This window comes from Geotrypetes seraphini, chromosome 3, assembly GCF_902459505.1.
Source record: "Geotrypetes seraphini chromosome 3, aGeoSer1.1, whole genome shotgun sequence".
NCBI lineage: Eukaryota > Metazoa > Chordata > Amphibia > Gymnophiona > Dermophiidae > Geotrypetes > Geotrypetes seraphini.
Genome location: NC_047086.1, coordinates 169,652,467 through 169,667,238, shown reverse-complemented (window position 1 = coordinate 169,667,238; position 14,772 = coordinate 169,652,467). Strand labels below are relative to the sequence as shown.

The following is a 14,772-nucleotide window of genomic DNA, read 5'->3' as shown; positions in this document are numbered from 1 at the left end:
TGATATTACATTTTCAATCTGTTCACATTACTTAAATTGTAACAACCTCTCCCTGGGATTATAAAGAGCCCTTTTCCATGCTCTGGTTACAACAGATGCCGGGTATCCATGGTTTAACAGTTTATCACAAAGTTCCTTTGACTTCTTTTTAAATTGTTAATCCGTACCACATATCCTGCAGAAAAACTGAGCAAACGGTATATTTGCTTTCAAACAGTAAAGGTGCATTCTTGAGAAGGAGAGTAAAAGTATTTTTATCTGCTGGCTTAGAGAACACTGAAGTCTCAAAATGTTCTCTCTCTTTCACTATAAACAAAAAGGAAATTTTCTCCACATCACACTGAGCTTCAAAATGAATATTAGAATGGCATGAGTTTACATATGTCAAAAATTGCTAAAATGTCTCTAGAGACCCCTTCCACAGACAGAATATATTGTCTATAATATGGACCCAGCAAATCATATATTGAGAAAAAGTTGAAGTGTAAATCCACCTCTCCTCAAAAGCTTCCATTTATATATATTTTCGAAAAATACGTCCAATTTTTTTTTTCGTTTCATAAATCATCTAAGTATACGTCCTGCCAACCCTTCTTCTTGCATTCTGTAATTCGCTGATTGTCCAGCCTTCTTCGATGTGAACCACCTAGAAGTCTTTTCGACTGTGGTGATATAGAAGATTAAAGTTATTATTATTATTAAATTGACCATCTTTATAACATATTTTCGTCCAAGTCAAAAACACCTAGAACAAGCCCTGTTGGATGTGGGAGGGGTCTGCAAAGTGATGGACTGCACACCCAGACACACCACCTAAATAGTGGGGTACCTTACAGGGCACTGCTGTGAACTTCACAAAAAGGATACCATGTCATCATCTCACTACAGCTCCCTTATAGGACATGGTGAGCCCCCCAAACCACCTCCAGAATCCCCTAGACCCACCTATCTACCACCCCAATAGCCCTTATGGCTGCAGAAGCCACTTATAGGGCAGTACAAAAGGGTTTGTTTTTTTTTTTTTTAGGGGAGTGCACATGTTTAACCAGCAATGCAGTGATTACAGGGGCTTATGGGCATGGGTCCTCCTCTCCATGGGTCCCTAACCCACCCCCAAGACGGCTTAAGATGCCTCTGTGCAGCACAACTAGGCTTTCCTATGCCAGGCGATGATGTTCTGGAGGCACTTTTTTCAAGTTGTGATTAATATTTTTACGGGGGGTGGGGGGTCGGTGACCACTGGGGTAGTGTGTGAGGGTCTGTATTATGTGTTTGCAGTGCTTATCTGTTCACTTTAGGTGGGCTTTTGTGACTTAGATCATGTTTTAAATGGTCTAAGTCACAACGTCCAAATTCCGTTGATCCTGTGAGTATAACTTTTGGTTATACATGCAGTACAACTAAGGGCTCTTTTATCAAGCCGCACTAGCGGGGTTAACGCACGCAACATTTCATCACGCGTTAACCCCCGCGCTGGCCTAAAAACTAATGCCTGCTCAAGGGAGGTGTTAGCGGCTAGTGCGGCCAGCGGTTTAGCGCGCGGTATTACGCGCGTTAAACCGCTAACACGGCTTGATAAAAGGAGCCCTAAGTCTAAGCCTGCCCATGTCCTGCCCAAATCCCGCCCTCGACACTCCTCCTGAAACTCCCCGTTTAACTATGGTCGTTCAGCGGCACTATGTAGGCCTAGGTCGTTTAGAAATACGTCCAAAACCCGTTTTTATTATCGGCACTTGGACATATTTTGACAATGTTCGTCCAAGTGCTGACTTAGGCCGGTTTTTGGACGTTTTTCTCTTTCGATTATGAGCCCCTAAAGGACCATGTTAAAACAAAATGAAATAGAATTAAACATAATTACAAATTAAACATAACTAAGCAACATAATGCAAAACATCATAAAAACGTATATAAATATAAAAAATACTAGTCTTTGAGCCCGTTACATTAACAGGTGCTAGAATATGTGTGTGTGTGTGTGTGTGTATTTCTTTCTTTCTCTCTCTCTCTCCTTAGCCTGTTTCTGTATTTCTTTCTTTCTGTTTTTCTTTTTCCTCGGCTGTCCACCACCACCCCTTGCCTGCTCCCCCTGTCCATTTTCCCTTCCTTTTTCTTCCCTTGTGTCCACCACCACCCCTTCACTGGTCCCCTTATCCAGCAGCAGCCCTTCTCCCTTTGTTTTAACTCCCCCCCCTGTCCAGCAGCACCTCTTTCCTGCTCCCCCTGTCCAGCAGTAGGCCTCCCTTCCTTTTTTTGCCCCCCCCCTGTCCATCAGCACCTCTTCCCATGTCCAGCAGCAACTCTTACCTCCACCAACATCTGCCTAAAGCCGCCGCGGCCTGCAGGCACCGACAGCCTCTGCGGCCTGCTCCCACTCCCTCCTCACCATCGCTTGCCGTGCTATCCACCCCCCCCCCCCCGGGAAGCTTCGTTTTCAGCTTCGGCAGCCTCCTGTCTGCGGGCCGCCCACCCGCCCACCCATGTTTCACTTGAAAGCCGACGCCGCAGCTCCTCTCTCGATCCCTGCCTGGTGCGGTTCGAGAGAGGAGCCGCGGCGGGCGGGTGAGGAGGGTGAGAAGATCCTGGCAGGTGTGCCTGTGCCCCCCCTCCCCCTCCGAATCAGCGGCAGACTCTGGCGGTGAGTGACGGCGAGGGGGGAATGTCTCCGTGTTCTGGCCTGCATCCGTGTTCGAAAACCGAATTCGGCACGGAGGCACACCTCACGCCACCAGGAATCATGCTCTTTGAAAAGCGCATGCGCGCTTAGCCTTTTATTATTATTGATGTGTAAGAACAGCATGACTCATAACATGGCTGAAGGAATATTGGGATATTCAATTTATTTCTTATTTTTACCAGTGAAACCAAATACATTTTTCAGATAGAAGTAACAGTCTGTCAAATGATCCTTCTACTCTCACCATATCATTGGGATAGCAAATGGATCCAAGTTCTAAGATCGATGACACATCTTGCACAACAAATGTGAGAAGCCCATGGTTTGTCTTGCAACCAAAGTGCTCTTATACTTTCTTAACAAGTTGAGTCATGGTGCATCTTTGAGGCTTAAGCGTGTACTCACCACCAGTGTCCCCTCTAAGCGGGCGGGTGGTGTGAGCAAAATTTTTTCCCCGTGCGCTAAAAATATCGGGCGCCAGCACCAACTCGCCCGATTCTCCTCTCGCCGCGGCCTGCCATCTCCGTACGCCGTGCGCTGTGACGTGACATTGTGCGCTGCGAGGCAATATTTTGTGCGCCAGCGCACGCCAGCGCAGCTTAGAGGGAACACTGCTCACCACAAATGTAGCACAATGTATCACAGCTGTTGTAACATTGGTGAGACATTTCTGCTGTCACAAATCATCCTATAGCAATTAATAATTAACTGGCTTACTAATTAAGTTACTTACATAGACAATATTATGCCTTGAAGCATCAAAATACACCCAAACTGACAGACACGTAATTATCCCTGTATGCAAACTGCTTTATATAATCTTTTCAGGCAGCATCCATCAAGCATGCTTAGGCGTGCCCAGACTGCATGATTTCCATGGATGTTATGCAATCTGCCCTGAATGTACCCCTGAACATGCCCACACTATATCCAGCAAGGTATAAATAACATGAGCAATAGGCCTATATTAAGAATTAGGCTAAGAATTAATTGCATTAGCCTGAAAGTATAACAAGAAATTGTAAAAATGTACTTTTTTGTTAAAATAGTACATGATATGTAATTTTAAATGTGATTTTCATGATCAGCAGCACCCGAAAGTGTTGAAGAAGCAAAAACTTTGTTATCCAGTGTTTCTTGACGACATTACTCCAACAGAGAGGCGCTCTGTATTTCAAGTTGTATTAAATCCTTTTATTCATTTACCAAGTCCAACCATTTAGAATCATTTCCCATACAATCAGGTTCAATTCCCAATGCCAGGGCTTGTAACAATTCCATTTGCTGACTATCTGTAAACCCTAATTCACTTTTCCACTGTTGTGCTATTTCTTTCCAGTTATGTAAATCTACCACTATCAATGAGGAGAATAAATGTTTTCTTACATCAGCCTATCATCCAATAATCACACACTCATTACTATGAAGGTTGACTGCCTTGCTCCCCCCCCTTATAGAAAATGTTCACAAAAATTATAATAATAACAATAATAATTAACAATGAGAAAAAGACCTCAGTTTATACTTCATGGGTTTAAGAAAACTCCCTGTCATGTAATCTTCTTTCTTCCAGTAACTGAATTTTATTTTGAAAAGACAAAAAAAAAAAGGCAGGCACAGACAAATTGCACCATGCACATTAACATAATTCCAAAATACTTGTCTGTGCTCCCAGTTCAAATCCACCAAGACTCTGAATGAGCCACAATTGTAACATGCTTATCCAAATTCAGATCCGACAGGGATTCCCTGCTTTGCCTCCCAGTGGTATCTGTAATCTTTAATCTCAAATTCCACTCTGTGTCTCAGTTTTTCAACTAGTTTCACAATTCATCAAAATGGCACTGGGGCATATAGACATCCAGAAACCAACTTCCTATTCAGCCAAGCCCTACCTCCAACGTTCTTCTGGCCAATCAGCAGCTAAATATTACACCAATTGCCATCACAACCTCATAATTTCCTTTAGAAAAAAGCTATCCATTCAATATGTCCATTAAGTCCACAAGAGTGAACTGAGTCCATTTCAAATATCCATGCTGCCACCCCACTGTGTCAGATCTTTCACTTATTCCAACACAATACATTTCAATAGGTAAGTCAGAAATAAACACATTTGGGCTCAGATGATCACAAAGATTTTGATTTTGCTCATAGGCAAAAATCTCATATGCAAATGGCAGAAGCCTAAGACAAAATGAGATTTAAAATATATTGCACTAAACGAAAAGATATATATAATAGGCATCTCTGAGACTTGGTTGGTAGAAGAAAGATAACCAATGGGACACTGTGATACCAAGGTACAAATTATATTGCAGTGACAGACCCGCATCTGAGAGACATTTGGAGCATTGAGATTAAGCATCAAATTAATGCGTCTCAATGGCCACGAATTTGGTCTTGGAGGATGAGATGTACAGTGTCGGCATCCATGAGACAAACTTGTTTTTTTCTGTTACATAGAGCTTTATGGACCCCTGTTTGTTTACAAAAATTGGATAGCTCTAAGTCTAATGAATGTTGGCACTGTCATCTCGAAGCAGGGACTTTAGATCATTTATTATTCTATTGTCCATTCATTATGAATTTTTGGAAATCAATTTGGGACCAAATTAACTGTTTATTAGATAACCCTGTGGCATTATTATATGATACTGTGCTGTTTGGTATGGCAATGAGAGCAAAAAGTCAGATATCTACAAACAATAACAAATTATTACTTATAATGACTGGGGTTGCCATTCAACAAATTACATATAATTGGAAAAATTGGAATAGATTAAATTATAATTTTTGGTGGAACTCCTTATGTCATATTTATAAAATGGAGAGACTTATTGCAATACAACAGGGTTGTTTCAGGAAATTTCAAGATATTTGGGAGCCATTAACAAAGTATTGTAATGATTAGAAAAATCTTGTTTCCCTTAAATTTACAAGTTCAATTATGGGGTGGGAGGGAGGGTATTTTTATTATTACATGTTGTATAAATATTGATTATATGATAGATAAGGGTGGGGAGTGGGGGAGATAAGAGAATATTATATGTATCATTGTTGATTACTAAGTGATATATTTATGGTTATTTGTATGGATATGTTATCACACTTATTATAAGTTTAAAAATGAATAAAGATTTAATTAAAAAAAAAATATTGCAGTGACAGAGTAGATTGAATTGGTGGAGGTATAGCATGATACATTAAGGAGGGCCTTGAATTGAATAGACTAAAAGTTCAAAACGCACCTTGGAATCCCTATGGGTAGAAATTCCATGTGTAAAGGAGAAAAAGATAATGATAGGAGTGTACTACTGTCCACATGTTTAGGATGAAAAAACAGATGCTGAAAAGTTATCAAAATTTAGGGAGGCTAACAAACTGGGTAGCACAGTAATAATAGGTGATTTCAATTACCACTATCAATGAGGAGAATAAGTGTGCACAGATTGAATGTACTATGCATCCACACGTCTTTACTTAAGCAAACTCTTACCAGTTAAGATCTCTCCATCTCTGGAAGTCCTCTTACAGCACCTCTTCTGGACTGAGGACTATATCTGAATTCAAGAAAGCATGAGACAAGTACAGAGGATCTCTAAGGGAGAGGAAAGGATAGCAGAGATTAGTAGTTGATATGGAAGGGCAGACTGGATAGGCTGAATGGTCTTTATCTATCTATTTTTTTTCTTGTGAATTCTACACTTTCTTATTACAGATTTCAGTTAGTACAAGACAGAATAATCCAAATGCATGCCTTTCTTTTACTTCCACTTACCACTCATTTATTCTTTTCCTTTTTTGTGACAGAAGAGATGAGAAATTTAACAGGAAAGCAATAGATCCTTTTGCTTTGCACACACAGCTTCCTAAGGACAGGATTCACTAAACCTCCAAACTGTGCACGATTTGTTTCCTATTGCATGGCCAATCAGGGACTTCCTTAGATTCCTCCCTAAGGAAGCTCCTCAGCCAATCAGTGCCTTAGGCCTCTCCCCGTGCATCAGATGATTTTGGAGAGGTGTAGGAGCAGGAGGAGGGTCCGGCCACCCCTCCTGCTCCCAAAGATGTTGGGGAGCCTTGCCCAAGGAGCAGGAGGGACTGGGCACCCCTCCTGCTCCCAACTATTTTACAGGTACCGGGGTGGGTGGGCCAGGCCCGACCAGGGGTGGGCCAGGGGTGGGAGGCCCAGGAGCAGGAGGGACTGAGCACCCCTCCTGCTCCCAACTTGAATTTGGGGGGGGGGGGTTTTCTGGCGCGGCCCAGCTGAGGGGTTGGTGAGCCCAAGGAGCAGGAGTGACCGAGCACCCCTCCTGCTCCCAACTTTTGGTCCATCAGACCCGCAATCTTTTTTTTTTTTTTTACTTTTTACTTTTTTTTTTTTAGTAGTTTTGAGCCCTGCGAGCCCATGGTTTTAACCCGCTTTAAACTCATGGGTTAAAACCACAGGCTCGCAGGGTGGGGAAGGGCAGTGCAGGGCGGCAGGACTTCGGGGCAGAGATCAGGACTTCGGGGCAGTGCAGCTTTTTTACATAAGCCAAGGGCTCGCTGGGCGGGGAAGGGCAGGAGAGCTTTGGGGAAGGGCAGGAGAACAGCAATGCAGCAGGAGAGATTCGGGGAAGATCGAGGCAGAGAAGGGCAGCATTCGGGGCAAGCAGACAGGAGAGATTGCAGGGCAGAGTACAGGGCTTCAAGTGGGAAAGACGTTTTCGACTTGTACCCAGCAGTCGCTTCTTCAGGTGATCGGCCAGCCCAGTCGGATCCGAAATTTTGTGTAGTGAATTGGATCGCTGTCCAATTTGCATGCATTTTACCTCATTTGCATGCACGGATTCAAAGCGGTTCGCAGGAGAGGTAAGTGAATCAGGCCGGATGGAAATTTGATAGTAAAGGGGTCGCAAACCGATCGGTACATGATTGGTTTGCTTAGTGAATCTAGCCCTAAGTCCCATAAATGCAAACCATCTGACCCTTTTGTGTTTTACAAAGGAGAGGGCTCTGACACTGTAAAATCTGTCTAAAATTCAAACATGCAAATGCCTGACTGGTTACTTTTCACATTTTTGTTTCCTCTTCCATCACTTGATTGGAGCACTCTGACACCTGCTACAATGACTTCAGCCAGGCCTCTTCTGTAGATTTGTTACAAGATTCCTCTTAAATAGTACAATGCTGCCACCTCCTGTTCAAGAAAGGAAAATAAGTTTGAGCAAGGATAGATGATTAGCCACATTTTTATATTGCCCTTCAACCTCAAGCTCTACTAACACTATTAATTATTTCTGTAGCTCTACCAGAAGTACGCAGCGCTGTACAGTCACAAAGAAGCTCTAAGCAGTTTATAATAGCTCACAGAAACAAAAAGTAACAAAAACAGCAAAGACTGTGGAGATCCAGTATAAATAAATTCATAAAGTAAACAAAGAAACTTGCATTATGAACAAACTCAAACCAAGTAGAATAAATGTGTAAACCCTCAAACCAACAATATTACTTAGGAAACAACTGGTATTCACCACAACATCGAGAACAGCCACTAACGATGAAAGTGAAGAGGAAATAGCCTCAGAACCCCACGACTCCCATATGATAGCAGGAAGTATAAAGGGTGATCACTGGCAAACCCCCCTTCAGTCACATATTTTCAGTGGCTAAAGAGCACTAAACATGCAAAAAGACTTTGTGCAATGCAAATAATTACATAGTAATGTATAAACAAAGGAAAGAGCTTATCTGAAACCAGGAATCTGCCACACCGACATCGGTCATCATTTTACTATCAGATGTGAAAAAGAAGATCCATCCTGAAATACAAAAAAAAATTATCATTATACACATATGCAAAAAACTCCCTCATTCAAAAATCCCAATGACGGGTGAATACCTGGATAGAAATGCATCAAATCGATGTCAGAGTCTTCACAAAGATGATTGACAGACGCCAAGCTAGAATATAAAATAGCGATATATCACTGACATCATTTTAAAACATCCAATGAAGGGCTGAAAAAAACAGACATTTAATGAACTGAAAAAAAAAGCGCACAAAAAAGTCACAGAACCAATGCACAAATTATAATAAGCGAGTCCATTCTAAACTCAGATTCAAACCATCTGGTTCTTCAATTTGCAATGCATGTATCCAAAATTGTTCGTGTTGCATTAATATACATTTCCTATCTCTACCATCCTCAGGAATCATATCCAAAATGCAACAACAAAGATCACCAAACATATGATTATGTTATTGAGAAGATTTTATTTATATTTAATTTCTTTTTAATTTTCCTATAAGTTGCAAGTTATTGATTTTATGGATTTGTGTTGTGATCTTGTAGCATGTTATTGACTCTGTAGTGTGCATATCTCTGTGGATCTCTGAAAATTTTGTTTATGTATCCTATGTAACCTGTTCTGGGTTCCTGTGAAGGATGGGTTATAAAAATGAACAAATAAATAAATAAATATGATTATGCTCTAGATCAGGAGTGTCAAACTCAATCACATTATGGGGCCGAAATCTAAAACACAGGTTAAGTCACGGGCCGGACCCCGCCGCCATAATAGTACTAATTGTAACACCATTGTTTCCATTCATTTTTCATGTATACACACAATATAATCTTATTAACAACACAAAATGGTTAACCAAAAAATTAAACTACAGAGGTGCAGGCTTGTCATAATTTTTTCTGTGCTTCATTAGTATCTGTCTTCCATCACGACTACACACATGCTTTCTCAGCTCTTTAATCAGGATTAGGCTATGAGTCGTGAAATCCTAGTAGCCATTGTTGTTCCACATGTTCAAACCTAGGGGACAGGGGAAGGGGAGAGGGGTTTCATTAGAAGAATGAGGGTCTTCCCCAGGTACCTGTGCTCTTATGTCTTCTGTGTCAATGCAGCCTTGGGAGATGAAGTAAGTTCTGAGAGTATATCTAAAGGTGATCAGGCCAGACAGAAGTTCTTGTTGTCCTGTGCTGGAAAGTACTTCCATAGCTTTCAAGCAGTATATCTTCTGGCCGGCTCCCTCCTCCTCATTTCCACAGTGTGCTCAAAGCCGCGGATGGCGGCTCCTATGCGCATCCTGCACCTGAGCCGGAAGCCTTCTCTCTGACATCGCAACATCAGAGGGAACATAGTAACATAGTAGATGGCGAAAGATAAAGACCCAAATGGTCCATTCAGTCTGCCCAACCTGATTCAATTTAAATTTTTTTCTTCTTACCTTCTGGATGAGGTGCGGGACGTGCAAGAAGCCACTGCCTGCAGCTTTTGAGCATACTGCGGAAATGAGGAGGAGGGAGCCGGCCAGAAGATAAAACACCCAGGTGCGGCAATGAAAACGCCGCATTGCACCACGGGCCGCATAAAATAGCCAGGTGGGCCGGATTCGCCCCACAGGCCTTGTGTTCGACACTTGTGCTCTAGATAGTGTAAAACCATAGGCACTTGTAATCTGTTGTTCTTAATGCAACTTTTGTGCTCAGCCATTCTAGTCTTGAATGCACAAGTTGTCTGACCACCATGTAGCCTAGGGCAAAGAGGCAAATCTTACACAACAGCCCTTCAGCAATATTGTTTATAAAAATGTTAAAAAGAACAGGTCCAAGAACAGAATCTTGAGGCACACCTTTTCCTTAAAACAATCTCCATTGATCACTACCCTTCCAATCAACCAGTTCCTGGTCCAGCCCATCACTTTGGGATTCATCCCGAGGGCACTCAGTTTATTTATTAGATGCCTGTGTGAAACACTGTCAAAGGCTTTGCTAAAATCTAATTACGCCACACCTAGCGCACTTCCTCTATTCAATTCTCTGGTCACCTTGTCAAAGAAATTGATCAGATTTGTCTGACAAGACCTATCTCTAGCGAATCCATGTTGCTCCTTTAATCCATAGGATTAAAGAACCTTTACCATTCTCAGTTTTAAAAGCATTTCCATTAATTTGCTTACCACAGAAGTCAGACTTACTGGCCTGTAATTCCCTACTTCTTTCTTACTTCCACTTTTGTGGAGAGGGACTGCATCTGCCCTTCTTCAGTCCTCTGGTACCTCTCCCGACTCTAGAGAATAATTGAAAAGGTCAGTCAGAGGAGCAACCAGAACTTCCCTAAGTTCCTTCAGCACCCTCAGATGTACACCATCCAGTCCCATTGCTTTGTCTACCTTTATTTTAGGTAGCTCCTCACGAACACAACCCTCTGAAAAATGATAAGGGTCTATCACTCCTCCATCCCTATTCACGTTTGTATTCTTCAGCCGTGAACACAGAACATATATATTTGTTAAGCAATTCAGCCTTTTCTTTATCAGCTTCTACATATTTCTCCCCTTCACCATTGAGTCTCACAATGCCACTTTTGCACTTCTTCCTATCACTAACATATCTAAAAAAAATGTCTTGTTTCCCCGTTTTACCGTGTCAGCTTTTTTTCTTCCATTTTCATCCTTGCTTTCCTGACTACATGACCAGCCTTTCTTAACTTTTCCAGATACTTTTGCCTGTCTTCCTCTTTCTGCGATCTTTTGTAGTTTATGAAAGTTATCCTCTTATTCCTTACCTTCTCAGCTACTTTTGAGAACCAAAGCGGCCTTCTTTTCCACTTACTTTTACTTACTTGCCTCACAAAAAGGTTTGTCACCCTTACAATTACTCCTTTCTGTTTTGCCCACTGCATTTCCACTCCTTCCAGATGTTCCCATCCAGACAATTCCTTGATGTAATCCCCCATCTGAACAGTTAGTTTTTTAAAGTCTAGAACCATTGCTTTTGAATGAGTCCTCTCTATACCCATCTTAATATTAAACCGTACCATGCAGTGATCACTGGATGCCAGATGATCACCCACTGTAACATCAGAAACACTTTCCCCGATTGTAAGCATTAAATCCAGTATGACCTCATCCCGCATGGGTTCCATTAACAACTGCAAGGACAGTTCTCCTTGGGGGTGTTGACAAGATGGCAGCAAGTGGTGTGCGTTAGTCCAGAGCACTCTCCTTTTCGCTAGTGCTCTAGCTTTTCCTCCTACGATGCCTCATACAAAGTGCAAAGGCGCGGTCTGGATGGGACCCTCAACGGCAGACACTGCGACGCCCCTGTGCCAGACGACTCTGGACTTCACCGCCAGGACTCCTACACACCCCAGAGAGTGAGGCTCGCTAGTTCTGGAGCCTGGTGGCATGGCGGCCGCACTGGAGCCAGAAGTTTCTTTGTCGCCTCTGGATCCGTTTGTTCCTCTATGTCCCGCGAGTGAGACACACGATCTGCAGAGCGGACCCAATGCCGAGGTGGCTGCAGGGAAGGTCTTTGCTGAGGGAAATTGTGCAAAGAAATATCTCGCAGAGAAGGTGAAATCAGCTGGGGTTGCAGGTTCTGCTTCAAGCCAGAGGTAACTCTATTGGACGTCTGGAAAATGCTCCAAAAAATGGACAGAACAGTTCAAAAGTCTGACCAAGAAACAGCTGATTTGGTAAGAAAAGTAGATTCTTTGTCTAAGATTGTTGAAGACTCTAACCCCCTCTTCTACTAAACCGCGCTTGCAGTTTTATCGCTGGGAGCCGCGCTGAATGACCCGCGCTGCTCCAGACGCTCATAAGAACTCTATGGGGAGCATAATCAAAAGAAAAACATCCAAATACCGGCCTAAGTCGGCACTTGGATGATCATAAACGAAATACGTCCAAGTGGCGATAATCAAAATGGGTTGTGGACATGTTTACAAACGACCTTTGCAAGCCACCATACAAGAAGCGACAAACCGCTATGTTAAATTAGTAAGTAAGCGGCGAAGAAACAACAAGCCGCAATGGTTCACTGCGGAGATCTCGGACCTCATCAAGGAAAAGAAAAAAGCATTCATCTCTTACAAACAATCGGGGAAACAAGACTCTAGGGCAGACTATCTGACCAAGTCAAAAGCAGTCAAAACAGCAGTCAGGGAGGCTAAATTTCACATGGAGGAGTCTCTGGCAAAGAACATCCAGAAGAGAGATAAATCCTTCTTCAGGTATATCAGTGATAGAAGTAAAAACTCTGGCGGGATTGTACGTCTTAGGAAACCAAACGGAGACTATGTGGAAAAGGATTCCGAAAAAGCCCAGCTATTAAATGAATACTTCAGCTCAGTCTTCACCCGTGAAACGCCGGGGCTTGGCCCTCAACTACAGACAAGGGCAGACTCAGTTGACCCATTTAGTAACTTCGAATTCATGCCCAGCAGTGTCTACGATGAGCTGTCAAAACTCAAGGTTAACAAGGCAATGGGACCTGACAACCTACACCCCAGGGTGCTTAGGGAGTTGAGTGATGTCTTGGCAGAGCCACTGTCGACACTCTTCAACCTCTCCCTTAGTACAGGAAGCGTCCCGTTGGTCTGGAGGACGGCTAACGTCATTCCACTCCACAAGAAAGGCTCAAAGATGGAGACAGCAAACTACAGACCAGTGAGTCTAACATCTATAGTGAGCAAACTTATGGAAACTCTGATCAAACGACAATTGGATAAGATCCTGGATGAGGAAAATCTACGGGACCCCCGTCAACATGGATTTACTAAGGGGAGATCATGTCAATCCAACCTAATCAGCTTCTTTGACTGGGTGACGGGGAAGCTGGATGTTGGGGAGTCCCTGGACATCGTGTACCTGGACTTTAGCAAAGCATTCGATAGCGTACCACACCGCAGGTTGCTGAACAAGATGAGTTCTATAGGATTAGGTGACACATTGACGAAATGGGTTAGGAACTGGCTTGGTGGTAGGCTTCAAAGGGTAGTGGTGAACGGCACCCCCTCAGAAATGACGGAGGTGATCAGTGGAGTGCCACAGGGTTCGGTCTTGGGACCGACCCTATTCAACATCTTTATAAGAGACTTGGCAGAAGGGCTTCGAGGTAAAATAGCCTTATTCGCCGATGACGCCAAACTAAGTAATGTAGTGGGAAAATGCACAACGGACGAAGATTCAATGCCCGACAACATGATGCACGACCTACTCCTACTGGAGCGCTGGTCTAGGACCTGGCAACTCAGCTTCAATGCCAAAAAATGCAAAGTCATGCACCTAGGCAACCATAATCCATACAAGACTTATACTCTTAATGGTGAGATCCTAACAAGAACGGTAGCAGAACGGGACTTGGGGGTGATCGTCAGTGAGGACATGAAGGCTGCCAGTCAGGTAGAGCAGGCCTCATCCAAGGCAAGACAGATCCTAGGTTGCATACGCAGGGGTTTCGTCAGCCGTAAGCCGGAAGTCATTATGCCATTGTATAGATCCATGGTGAGGCCCCACCTGGAATACTGTGTGCAATTCTGGAAACCACATTATCGCAAAGATGTGCTGAGATTGGAGTCGGTTCAGAGAATGGCCACCCGGATGGTCTCGGGACTCAAAGATCTCCCGTATGAAGAAAGGTTAGACAAACTGCAGCTATACTCACTTGAGGAGCGCAGAGAGAGGGGGGACATGATCGAGACGTTCAAGTATCTCACAGGCCGCATCGTAGCGGAAGAAGATATCTTCTTTTTCAAGGGACCCACGGCAACAAGAGGGCATCCGTGGAAAATCAGAGGCGGGAAACTACGAGGTGACACCAGGAAATTCTTTTTCACTGAAAGGGTGGTTGATCGCTGGAATAATCTTCCACTGCAGGTGATTGAGGCCAGCAGCGTGCCTGATTTTAAGGCCAAATGGGATCGACACGTGGGCTCTATTCACTAGGCAAAGGTAGGGGAGGGTCATTAGGGTGGGCAGACTAGATGGGCCGTGGCCCTTGTCTGCCGTCTATTTCTATGTTTCTATGACCTAGGCCTTCCCAGTGCCGCTGAACAACCAGAACTAAACAGGGTGTTTCAGGAGGAGTGTCAAGGGTGGGATTTGGGCAGGACGTGTGCCGTGCTAGACTTAGTCGTACTGAATGTATAACCAAAAGTTTTACAACACAGCCTAAACGGAACTTGGACATTGTGACTTAGGCCATTTAAAACATGGTCTAAGTCACAAAAACCTATATAAAGTGACCAGATAAGCACTGTAAACACATAGTACAGACCCCCACACACTACCCCAGTGATCACCAACT

General features: G+C 43.3%; 1 long non-coding RNA gene across 1 annotated transcript; it reads right to left on the bottom strand.

The window, feature by feature from the left end:
* Window positions 1–626: 626 nt before the first annotated feature.
* Window positions 627–8,319, bottom strand: LOC117357848. The gene is made up of 3 exons (XR_004538873.1): window positions 7,733–8,319; window positions 6,177–6,278; window positions 627–662 (listed from the first exon to the last, which is right to left on the bottom strand). It is a non-coding gene; the product is annotated as an uncharacterized LOC117357848 (long non-coding RNA).
* Window positions 8,320–14,772: the final 6,453 nt, after the last annotated feature.